Below are 11,953 nucleotides of genomic sequence, written 5' to 3' on the forward strand. Positions count from 1 at the left end.
CCTATGTACTGAGAGTATGCTTGCTCTCCAATTTATGTACTGAGCGTTTGTTAACTTTCCTGGTACCCCGTACCCTATGTGTTCCACACCATGTAGCCCCGCTACACACTCAATGCCGCCGATTCAACCTTACCGTCGTACGCAGCCTACTACACAAAACACTGGCTGAATAACACAGCAGGTTCGAGCGTGAACGTTCTCACAATTGATACGCTAGCCAGATACATTTGCCTTGACAAAAAAATGGGTCGTAATGTCTTAACATGCTTATCTGTAGTGCAAGTATTAATAGTCTTGCCACAGGTCTTGTTTCGTACCTTTGATCTTGTCATAGTAATTTTAATCTTGTCATAGTACTTCTAGTCTTGTAATAAATCCTATTATTTTGGGTCTGGTTTCACTTTCTTTTTGCACTCAATAATGGGTTTTTTCCGGAAAAAAAAACAACCTTCAATTTTTTTGAGGTTTTACATTCTTTTGGGTAGAAAATGTGCTACGATTGGTCATGCAATCGAGAGTTGCATGCTTTGTTGTTTTAAGACACGGAGGTTACTTTAGGCCAAGATCTAATACAACAACAAGTAAGTCGGAAGCAGCTTTCCTTCCGTCACATTTGCAGCTCACACTGAAGCCTGATCAGGGTTAGGGTAATCTTACAAATTGTAGAATCTATTATAAATCTAACGCTTCATTTCATGAATAGAAACGCTAATTCCTCTAGCGCAACATGAATAGTCACACACATTATCACAAAAAATAAGGAAGCTGCATTCAGCGTAAAAAGTACAAAGGGACCACACGTTCGTCAATGACCGCCTTCGATAACGAATCGCTGTCAAAGAATGCAACAATTACAACGAGACAAAACTCTTGATGTGTTTTTTTTCTATATAAACCTTGTACAGTAACATGCACTTCTCCATCTCGCGAATCAGCTTGCCCGTGTATTTTGAATTCTTGCAGGGTACGAGCGACGTACTACACGAACGAGGTTCCTGGTGGTGTCACGGTCTTCGGCTAGAGGAAGGACTCGCTCTTCTGGACGACTGCCTACGGCAATTGAGCGAGCGGCGTAAGAAGAGTGTCAGGCCCGATCAGTCTCGTTCCCCGTCGCCGACTACCTCGTCCCTAGTCTAAAAGGAACGAAGGAGTTCAGACAATGGTACGCTGACTCCGTTTACGAACGACAACTAGAGGTACTAGTGTTGGTAGGAGGTACTTTGGTAAGGTAGAGAGCTGGTGAGAGAGCTCTCAGTCGTGAATTTCCTACTTTTACGAGAAGTGCTCAAGAAAACAAATAAGAAACAAGTATATTTTACACATCTAATACGTCTAAGTTCCGACGTTGGCTTTCACAAGATACACGCCCTCGACAAGAGAAGGAGACCGCGACAATTTGGTGGAGAAGCAGGGTATCTTCTAGCCAATTTTCGTAGGAACGCAATAGAGAAGAAGCGGAGAGAGCCGCTTGGAAAACCTTAGCGCCGAAGTACACGGGCGAAGGTGCAAGGGAGCCGGGACGAGATGAGCTCTCTAAACTGGAACGATCCAATAGGGGACGAAGAGCAGCGCCTCGCACGGATCCTGGCGGATGCTGACGAGGACCAGATCGCTGATGCCCCAGCTGAGGAAGGCGAAGGCGGCGAAGTGGATCCCCGAACGCATGGTGATCCGGAGAGACGACTGAGGTCCGAACGGAACGAGCGGTAGAAGGGCTGAGGGAACGAGCGGCCCAGGAGGACGACGAAAGCTTGTTTGAAGCGTCACCACGAGCAGAGAAGAACCGAAAAATGTTCATGACGATGTTGGGGACACCCCAGGGCAGGGCCAGCTTTAAAGCGTTGCTCGGGACTCTAGCGGATCGACCGACTCCCAGAGAGGAGCAGGCGCGGTCACGGGAGGCAAGAGAGACCGAGACGACGAGTTCTGAAACGCGAAGGGGAGTGTCGTTCTCGCTGGATACCGTCCCGACCGTCGCTAACTCACGTGGACGAGACTGGGCGGGAGGCGCCCTCGGCGACGACAGCTGAGTACCCGCGGGAGGAGGAGGTTGGAAGGCTGAATGAGAGCGACTTTCCTGCATCTTGGTCGCGCTTTCGAAGTACGACTGACTTTCAAGCTGAACCGGTGAGCGGAGTGGGACATCACTGGGCGTCCAGTGCGACTTCGCAAGCTCCAACCACGGCGGTACACCGGGGAACGACGCCTGCTAGCCAAAGAGCGACGCCGGTGAACCGAGTAACGATGCCCACGAGTCATGGAACGAACCCTGATAGGGACGGAACGACGCCTACGAGCGAAGGGACGGCGACGGTGGACCCGGCTCTTCAAGCCTTTATCGTCAACACCATCGGCCAGGCCATGCAGCAAATGGCTAGGTCAAGTGTGTCCCTGGGGGCTCAACCCTTTTCGTCGAAAGACCAAGGGTCAAGAACGGTGGAGGCCTCGCCTCGATACTCTATGAACAAGCTGGATCGGCTGATGGAGTCCCCGGGGAGTGGAACCCGTAGTCCCGGGAGAGGAGAAACCGTGTATCGATCTAACCCTGAAGTTCGAACCGGCGGACCCTCGACTCCCATCCCCTTGAATGAGAAGGCTTCTGACCGAGCACCCAGAACGTACGAAGGTAGTGGTGCGTATGGCTCGTCGAGACAATATTCGTCCTTGAATTCGTTTGGTCCGATGTTACCGCCGGGTTGGAACCCCATTGAGATGCCTCCTACTTACCCGTCCACGCCTATGACTACGCCTTCAATGCAGGCCGGAACGAGACCGGAGAGAACGCTAAATTGGGGAACGAAGCCGACCGACGAAAGACCGTTCCAAAGTCACGAAGGAGACCCGAGACTCAGTGGAAACGTGGGGTTTGACAAAGAACGATACCCGAGATATGCGACGCCTCACCCAGCTGCTCCCGTGGCCCAACATGCGGGACGTGAGCCGCATGACTATGGCCGAGGGCTAGCTCCGATGGTGGGAATCCCGAACGAATTGAGGAACGCAGTCAAAGTGATCGTTCCGTTTTATTCGGACACGGCCTCGAGTGAGCGAGCTGCGGCGTTTTGGCGTTCGTTCGAGAAATGTACGATGGGCATGGACGACCAGCTACGCTTGACGGCTTTCGAACAGTGTCTGAAGGGCAAGAAGGGACAAGAATGGTGGTACAACTCGAGAATCCATAACTTTGAGTCGCTTCGTTCCAGATTTCACAACCGGTTCGTTTGCCTGACTCCGGCCCAAACCTGGACCCGCCTTAAGACGGCGGCAAGGAAACGAGGCGAGTCGGCTGAAGAATGGGGTGATCGACTCGAGACAATATGCGACGCGCTGAACTTACCCGAACCCCGTATGAGGTACGAGTTCTTATTGGAAGGGATAAGGAACAAACAGATGCGAGCGGTGCTGAACAGTAATATGATTGGGTCTATTGAGCAAGCCTGTCGTATTCTGTTGTTCAAGAATCCCCACCTGCCTATCGAAGAAGACGATGAGTTTCCTGAGGATGGAATGAAACCTCTGGGCACGAAGAATGTACCCTCGACGGAGTTACAGGTGCTTCAAGAGCTGCAACTGCTAAATCGGAACGTGCAAAAACATTCTGGAACGAGCGATGGGTACATAGGCGCAGTGGCTTCGAACGATCCGAAACCGACTAGTCCTTCCAATGGCGGGGTGAGTGCTGAACTGAGGCCTCCCAACATTCGTATGGGCCCCGATACTCGTACCGCAGAAGGAGAAGTGGTGTGCGGACGCTGCGAACGAAAAGGGTGTGGTCGAGAGACGTGTCCTCGTGCGAGAGGCCTGTGTAATCGCTGTAATCAATTTGGTCACTACTCCATGGAGTGTAGCTTGCCTAGGAGAACGAGTGGAAATCGATTTGGAGATCGTCGGACTGCGGAGTGTTTCTTCTGTCGACAGCCGGGTCATGGCGTGACCAACTGTCCCGAGATCGAGAAACTACGTAGTCTCTCGAGGAATGCCGTAGCAAGTGGAACGACGACTGCTCAAGGTTCGGCTACACCGACTGGAATGTCCCGACAATGAAGGGGGCAAGAGGGAGGGGAAAGAAGTGTCGCTCTTTCCTCTTGCCAGGTTGGCGACACAAAAGGAGATGAAGGTTCACAGCTAAATGGATTTGGTGGACCTGAGAGGGCTCCCGAGGTTGGTGTGAATACTGGAGTAAACGCTCGGAACGTTCCCGTTGCGAGCGTGACGATTGAAAATGCGGATGTTGTGATTGGAACGAGCAGTCCGAAGGAACGGACTGGTACGAGGTACGAAGGAGAAGAGGAAGTCTCTACGAGGGGACCGGAAGACGAGAAGGAACGAGAAGAGGGAGCAACGGAGAGCTCCTTAATAGCAAGGAAGTGTGAAGGTGGAACGGAGGATCGTTCCAATTGGGCACAGGACGTCGATCAAGGGACAACGGAGCGTCCTGAGGATGCGTCAAAGACCCAGAGAGGAGCAGCGAAAAGCTCTTTGGTGACATTGGAGAGTGAAGATGGGACGAAGGATTGTTCCCATAGGGCACAGAACGCCGATCAAGGGACAACGGAACGTCCCGAGGATGCGTTGAAGACCCAGGAAGAGTGCAATAAAAAAGCGGAAGCGGACGAGTTGTCTGACAAGTATACACGGGCTGAGCAGGCACTCGAGACAAAGACGGGAGACGTGGTAGGCTTCAGAACTAACCTGTTTGCGGCCGTGATCGGAGTAGTGGATGCTCCTGAGGAGGGCGTTAAAGTTCCCGAAGCTGAACTGAATACGGAACGTACGAAGGCGACGGACTAATCAAACGACTATGATCGTCTGTTTACCGACGAGGAGCTGGATATGATCGAGCGCGGTGACGATCCGATAGTGAAGAGTGAACCCGAGGAGTACGACAAGGAGCTGGAAGAGCGACTGTTTCCGTTGGATGACGAGAAGATTCAGTCACGAGTAACACAGAACGCTAGCAAGCAGGAGAAGCCGTCACTTGCAGAACTGAGTGAGCAACTGGGAATACCGGAAGAAGTGCTAGAGCGCACAAGGGAAGTCTCTACGGGAGAGATGAGGGAGCCAGAGTACTGGCTAGATTGGTACGAGAGGACACTGGAGAATTCTGCAGCGGCCAAGCGTGCCAATCGAAACTTTAAGGACGAAACGGGAACGACGGAGACTGCGTCGCCTGTCGGCGCTATCACCCAAGAAGAAAACGGTGACAGTGCTTCGGAGGACGACTCCGCTGAGAGTGAGTTTATACGGAACGTCTGCGTCGGATTCGACGAGTCCCCTACTGTGATAAACGGAGACGAAGACGGAGTGCCGTTACCTTTTAGGTGGCGTTCCGAAATTCGTAAGAGGGTGTACGACATGCTCAAACTGGAAAGGGACGAATACGGCAAAAATGGGAAGGGAGAGACCGATCCGGCGGAAGGAAGCGGAACGAGGGCTGATGTTCCCCCGCTGCGAGACAAGACCAAGGAAAACGTGTTGGACGAGAAGTCTCTTCGAGACCACCTAGCGAAAGTAGGGTGGAACGACGACTCCTTCGTTCCTAAATCGAGCGGGGACATGGGCTCGTTCCTATTTCCGGACCGAGGCTTCTACCATCCGTGACGGATTGCGCGACAAACCAAAAGCTTCTATAATAGAGGACCCGTCCCAGATGTCGTTGCCCTAAATCGGTTGAAGGAAGAGACGTTTGGACTTCCAATCCGATTGCTGGACCAAGAGAGGCTGAAAATAGCCGATGAACAATCCGACATCTATGCCATCTACGCGCGAAGGGCTCCGCGGCCGCGAAGGTCGCCGGGATTGCGGACAGCGAGTGAGGACGATGCCTCTCAGGATGGGGCAGGAGTTGTGCCGGAAGGAAAGCGCGTCATTTGTAGTGTGGGAGGGCTGAAGGCAGTAACCAGTGGCTTCATCGACTGTTGCCCGTCAGAGATGTTGGCAGACACGGGAGCTGTGGCGAGTCTCGTGAACAGGCGAGTGCTGAAACGGCTTGGTCGAGCGTCGGAACCCCTCAAGCCCTACACTGGAAGCCTAGACAGCGTTTCGGGACACGAGATACGAGTACGTGGTGTGGTCGAACTCCCAATAACACTTGGAACGATCGATATGACTCTTCCGTTTGTTGTAGTCGACCATTTGTTCGTGGATGCCATATTGGGAACGGACTCGTTGCGCTCGTTCCGAGCAGTAATGGATATCGAAGACCAAACGATGACACTGAAAGGGACGGGAGATGTGATCCCGTTGGGCATCTCGAGAGTGGAGGAGACTTATGCAGTCACGACGACTTCAGCAGTTCGCTTGAAGCCTGGTCACTTAGCGCTGGTCAAGTCTAAAATTCGTGACACGATGAAAGCTCCACAGTTCTGGTAGAAGGCGCTCCAGGGACCGATGAGAACTTGCGAGTGGCCCGAACACTGTGCACCGTGAGGAATGGGATGGCCGTAGTGGAAGTCTGTAACGCGTCCACAGAAGAAGTTGAAATTCCGGCGGGTGCATACGTGGCTGCTGTAACTCTCGTTCCTCAATCTGCTTTTGGAACGAAGGTCCGAAGTGGAACGACGAATGAAGTAAGCGCTGCGATAAGTGCCACTGGCTACAACGAAGGAACGAAAGTGGGACCCGCTGACGTTGAAATAGCCACCGCAATGCAGAACGAAGAAGACGACGATTTTGAAGTGGATTTCCAATATTCGTCGCTGGGAGCAAAACAAAGGAGGCTATTTGCCGAGATGCTAGGTGGTCTGAAGGATTTATTCGTAGAGACGTCCAAGAAACCGGGGCGTACGGACCTTTTGAAGTTCAGCATCGATACGGAACGAGCGTGCCGATCAAGCAGCCGCCCTATCGAGTCTCGAAGGCTGAAGGGGACGTAATGGAGGCGGAGATCCAAGAATATCTCGAGCTTGGCCTGATCAGACCATCAAACAATCCCTGGGCTAGCCCCGTACTGATGATTCGAAAACCCGACGGCGGGATTCGATTTTGCATTCATTATAGGAAGCTCAACGCGGTCACGGTCAAGGACAGCTACCCTATGCCGTTGATCGACGACATTTTGGACGTCCTTGGAGACGCCAAGCTGTTTTCTACTATGGATATTGCTTCAGGATACTGGAACGTCCCGATGGAACCGAACAGTATGGAGAAGACGGCTTTTACGAGCAAATTTGGCCTTTACGAATGGCTTGTTATGCCCTTTGGGTTGTGCAACGCCGTTCCTGCGTTTGAGCGACTGATGGAGAACGTCCTAATCGACCTGAAGTGGAGAACGTGTCTCGTCTATCTGGACGACTGTGTGGTGTTTAGTGACGATTTCCCTACTCACCTAATTCGAGTAAGACAAGTGTTGGAACGATTCCGCTCGGCGGGCTTTAAGCTGAAAATGAAGAAGTGCCACTGGGGACGTGACCAAGTAGCGTTCCTGGGACACATCGTTACGCCTACGGGTATACTACCGAACCCCGAGAAAGCGAAGGCAGTGATGGATATTGAGAGGCGCACGACCTTCACACCGTTCGTGCTTTCCTAGGACTAACAAGTTACTTCCGACGGTATATACCAGGGTTTGCTGCTATTGCCGCCCCTTTGGAACGACTAAAGCAGAAAGAAGTGGACTTCAAATGGAACGAAGATTGCGAAGTGGCGTTCCGACAACTACAACGGGCTTTGGTGAAGCCTCCTATTCTGATATATCCCAACTTTAGCAAGAGGTTCAATCTCTATGTGGATTCGTCCCATTTGGCGGTAGGGGCCTGTCTGATGCAGGAAGTCGATAAACGTGACCGAGCGGTTGACTACGCGAGTAAGATGTTGGTAGGATCTCAAAGGAATTGGATCAACAAGACCTGTGGCACCACCGAAATTAAGTGCTGGGGAATCGTCTGGGCGACACGAAAGTTCAAGTGCTATCTTGACCACGGGGAGTTTGACCTGTATACGGACCATCAAGCCCTTACGTGGATTTTTAGTGACAACACGAGGACGTCGAATGCGAAGTTGGCACGATGGGCTGCGGAGTTGTCTCAGCTAAGGTTTAAAGTGTATCACAAGCCAGGAACGTCCATGGGGCACGCCGACGGCTTGTTGAGGCTGTATCATCGCGCGAGGAAGGAAACGATAGGGGCCATCACGATGAAAGATCTCTTGAATGAAGAAAGGAACGATCCGCCTGACAGATTTGGAACGATCGTTTTAGATGGGAACGAGGGCTCAAATGTGACCGACGGTTCAGTTCCAGTCGGGGAGCAGAACGAAGAGGCGGTCCCTGCCAACGAGCTCACCCAGGAAGAACAAGAGGAAGAACTACAAGCGGGTGCTCCCCCTTCCTTGCCCTCCCCGATTGACGTGTTCGGGCTGGACTACGACAAGTTTGTGAAAGAACAAGAGCGGGTGCCGTGGATGCGTGCCATGAGAGCATTTCTGAAGGACGGTGCGCTGGCCTAGGATCCTCAACTGAGGGTGACGGTGCTAAAGATGTCCCCGCACCACTTGATGAAGAACGAGGTGATTATGCGTCTCGTGCTCTTAGGGGCTCGTGCCGGTCCTGCGCGGACAGTGACAGTTCCTGTCGTTCCTTTACCGTTTATCGAGACAGCTCTACATTATTGTCACGCTGACATATTCTCTGCTCATTTGAGAAAGACGAAGACATTGGACAAAGTAAGACGCCATGCCTACTGGCACGGATGGCGAAAAGACGTGGTCGAGTACGTGAAAGAATGTGCCATTTGTAGTGGTGGTAAAGGTCGGAGACCCTGGAGAGCTGGTCTAATGCAGAAGATGCCGATCCAGGAGTTATCAGGACCGTTCTCGTTGTTGGTGGTTGACGCCGTCGGTCCTTTGGTGGTCACTCCACGAGGGAACAAGTATATTTTGGTGTTTGTGGATTATTTCACGAGATGGGCTGAAGCTTTCGCGGTGGCGTCGTTGGACACGATCACCTTTGTGGACGCTATGCTCGAAGGTGTCATTTGCCGTCACGGCGTTCCGGAACGACTGCTTAGTGACCGAGGAACGAACTTCACATCGGATTTGGCACGATCATTATACCAGACGCTAGGGATAAAGAAGTTGTTTGGAGCCGCCTACCACCCCCAAACACAGGGACTGGTAGAGCGATTCAATGGGACGCTGCTGGGGATGCTTAAGATGTTCGTGAGCGAAACTCAGACCGATTGGGATATCTATTTGCCTCGAGTCCTATTGGGCTTATCGGACTGCCTATCATGAAGGTCTTGGAGATACTCCCTTTTTCAGTTTGTACGGTCGTGACCCAATATTGCCGATCGACTTAGCCTTCCTCAACACCGGAAAGGACTGGAAAAGCAACGAGATTGCCACGTACCGAAGAAAGTTGTATCTGTCGTTACGTGACTCAAGGCGCCTCGTGGAACGACAGCTATTGAAGGCCCAAGATCGTCACGAGCAGCGATTGAATAAGCAAGTCAAGGTCACGTACGAAGTAGGCGATCCCGTCTGGGTCTATCAGTTCTTCAGGGCAAAAGTTGGCGAAAACAAGACGAAGAAGTTGGCATTTTCTTGGAACGGCCCGTACCGTATTGTCGGCCAAGTCGGGGAGAATGCTTACAAGATCGCAATCCCTAAACACATCGACCGGGTCGTTGCTGTGAACGTGAATCGGTTGAAACGCTTCCGTGGTCGCTAAAGTCGACCGTGCGCGGATGAAGTGCCTAGAAGAATAGCCGAGAATGTGGCCAGTGGGAGTGATAACGGCAAGAATGTAGCAACTGGGAACGAGACGAGTAGTGACGCGACCTTTATCGAGGATGAAGCCGAGAATGAATTGCTATTGGAGTCGGGACCACTACAAGAAGAAGATCTGCCTCAGTCGAGTTTTGTAGAACGAGTGTCGATCGGGGTGAGGAGACAGCTTTTACCGGCGTCTCGTCTCCCGTTGTGGACGTCGTTGCTAAGAGAGTGGATAAGGGTGAGCTGCAGTACCTAGTGCTGACGGCTACGTACGAGACCTTTTGGTTACTTCGAGCGGCGCTGTTCCCCGAGTTCGGAACCATGATAAGCGTCTTTGAGGAAGCAGACCGCAAGAAGAAGGGTCTCCCGGAGATACGTCGGAGCGTCAGGTTGGTCGAAGCCAACGCTGATGTGGACGACGCGGAAGTGTTGTTCTAACTGGTCCTCTGACCGGTTGGAACGAGTGAAGCTGGACCGCTTCACTCTTGTTGGTGTTTGGGAACGAGTGAGTCTCGAAACACTGGACTGTATTTTGCATTTACATATTGGAACGCTACGAAAAGGGACACTGGGAAAGTGGCGTGGGGCATCGACGGAGCTCAAGACTATTCGACGGGATGGATATGCCCGGGATTGACAAGGTTGGAACGAGGAAAAGTTGTCACGAGGAACGATATCGACGGGTTGGACATCGGGGAACGATAAAGACCTGTAACGCGAAGATTAAACGGATATATTCGAGACGAAGAAACAATCGTCGTAAGGCCAAGATGTGCGCCGTACAGGCTCGAGTGGCCTTCATTAGTTTGTGCATCGAAACTTGGGGCTTCTACGGATTCCTCACGCTACTTGACAAGTGCCCGCTAATGTTCTGGATGGGAGGTCAGCCCGGTCGTGACAACAAGAAGTGCCTGCACTACGACGGACCTCTCGCGGACACGTTAACTTCGCTCGAAGGCAAGGATCCGGATCGATGTCAGGCTACCATCGATAACGCTCTAGAGCCCGTGCAGATCGACGCGTACGGGTACCCGAGTATCCGCGTCCTGTTGGAGACGACCGAAGCCTTGGTCCCTACGGCCAAGCCGGCCAATCGACTCTCCATGGTGGCTTTGGCACGCATTCGGCTCGATCTTCAGTCCTCCGCGACGCCACGTGACACCTGGGTGGGGTCCACTAGTGACAAGCCTTGGAAAACCCTTATGGACAACGCCCTGGTGAAGCAAACCCAGCTGACTGTCGCGACCGAGTTGGAGAGTGGCTCGTACCATCTCCCCGAAGTTAAGGGACCGACTAAGACGGAACGCCGACGTGCCGACTGGTCCGATCTCGAAGAGGACGACGAAGACGAGGCCAAAGCTGCCGTTCCAACTTCCACGGTCGTGACCGCTGCTACTGCTGACTCCCCTAGTGCCGATGACGACGCTGACGATGGAGAGGACGATGACGAAGAAGCTTGGAACGACGACAAAGACGACGACGAAGACGAGTACAAACCAGGGGAAGACGACGAAGACGACGACGAGGAGGATAAGGTTGAGGCCGACGACGGGGAAGACGGTGAGAAGGTCGTTCCCAAGAAGGTTTCGGCCGACAAGGGGAAGACCACCAAGAAGTAGCCTCTCATTCGGATTCGTTCCCATACCTCGTTCCGTTCCTTATTCTGCGCCGTCTCCGACGCCAAGGACGCGTACAAGGCCCATTCCCAAAACGCTCGACGGTGACACATCCAGAAGCGCCAGTGACCCCGGTAGATCGCGCGGAAACGAAGCGGGTTGTACCACTGCGGTCGCCCCGTCCAAGGATAAGCGAGACACCAAGGCTTCTTTCCGGCCGCTTCCGCCTTTGCCAAGATGAAGTAGACGGCCGCCTTAACAGAGTCAGGGGCGTCGAGGTTCAAGTCGACTAGCGCCTTGTACTCGGCCGAAGGAACGAGCGAAGATGTTGGCTTGTCTGGCTTGTCACTGCTCTGCAGGCTTCTTAGACGACTTGATGGGGGGTGGCCCGTTGCGGAGTTTTCCGCTTTGCCGCGAACAGGCTTCTTTTGCCGAAGTGGAGGAGGAGGTAGACCGATTTGGGCAGGCGTGGACGGCTCCGGGCCGAGACTCCCTGACGGTGACCGGCATAGCAACCACTGGACCGGCGCAATGCGATAGAGGGGCGACCGTTCGAGGAGATCGTAGAACGAAGGGTCCAGGGCGTCAAGAACCAGGTGAGAGGGCGGTTGGCGCCCAAGTGCGCG

Source organism: Phytophthora infestans, genomic scaffold (genome assembly GCF_000142945.1).
Source record: "Phytophthora infestans T30-4 supercont1.10 genomic scaffold, whole genome shotgun sequence".
In the NCBI taxonomy this organism is placed as follows: Eukaryota; Oomycota; class Peronosporomycetes; order Peronosporales; family Peronosporaceae; genus Phytophthora; species Phytophthora infestans.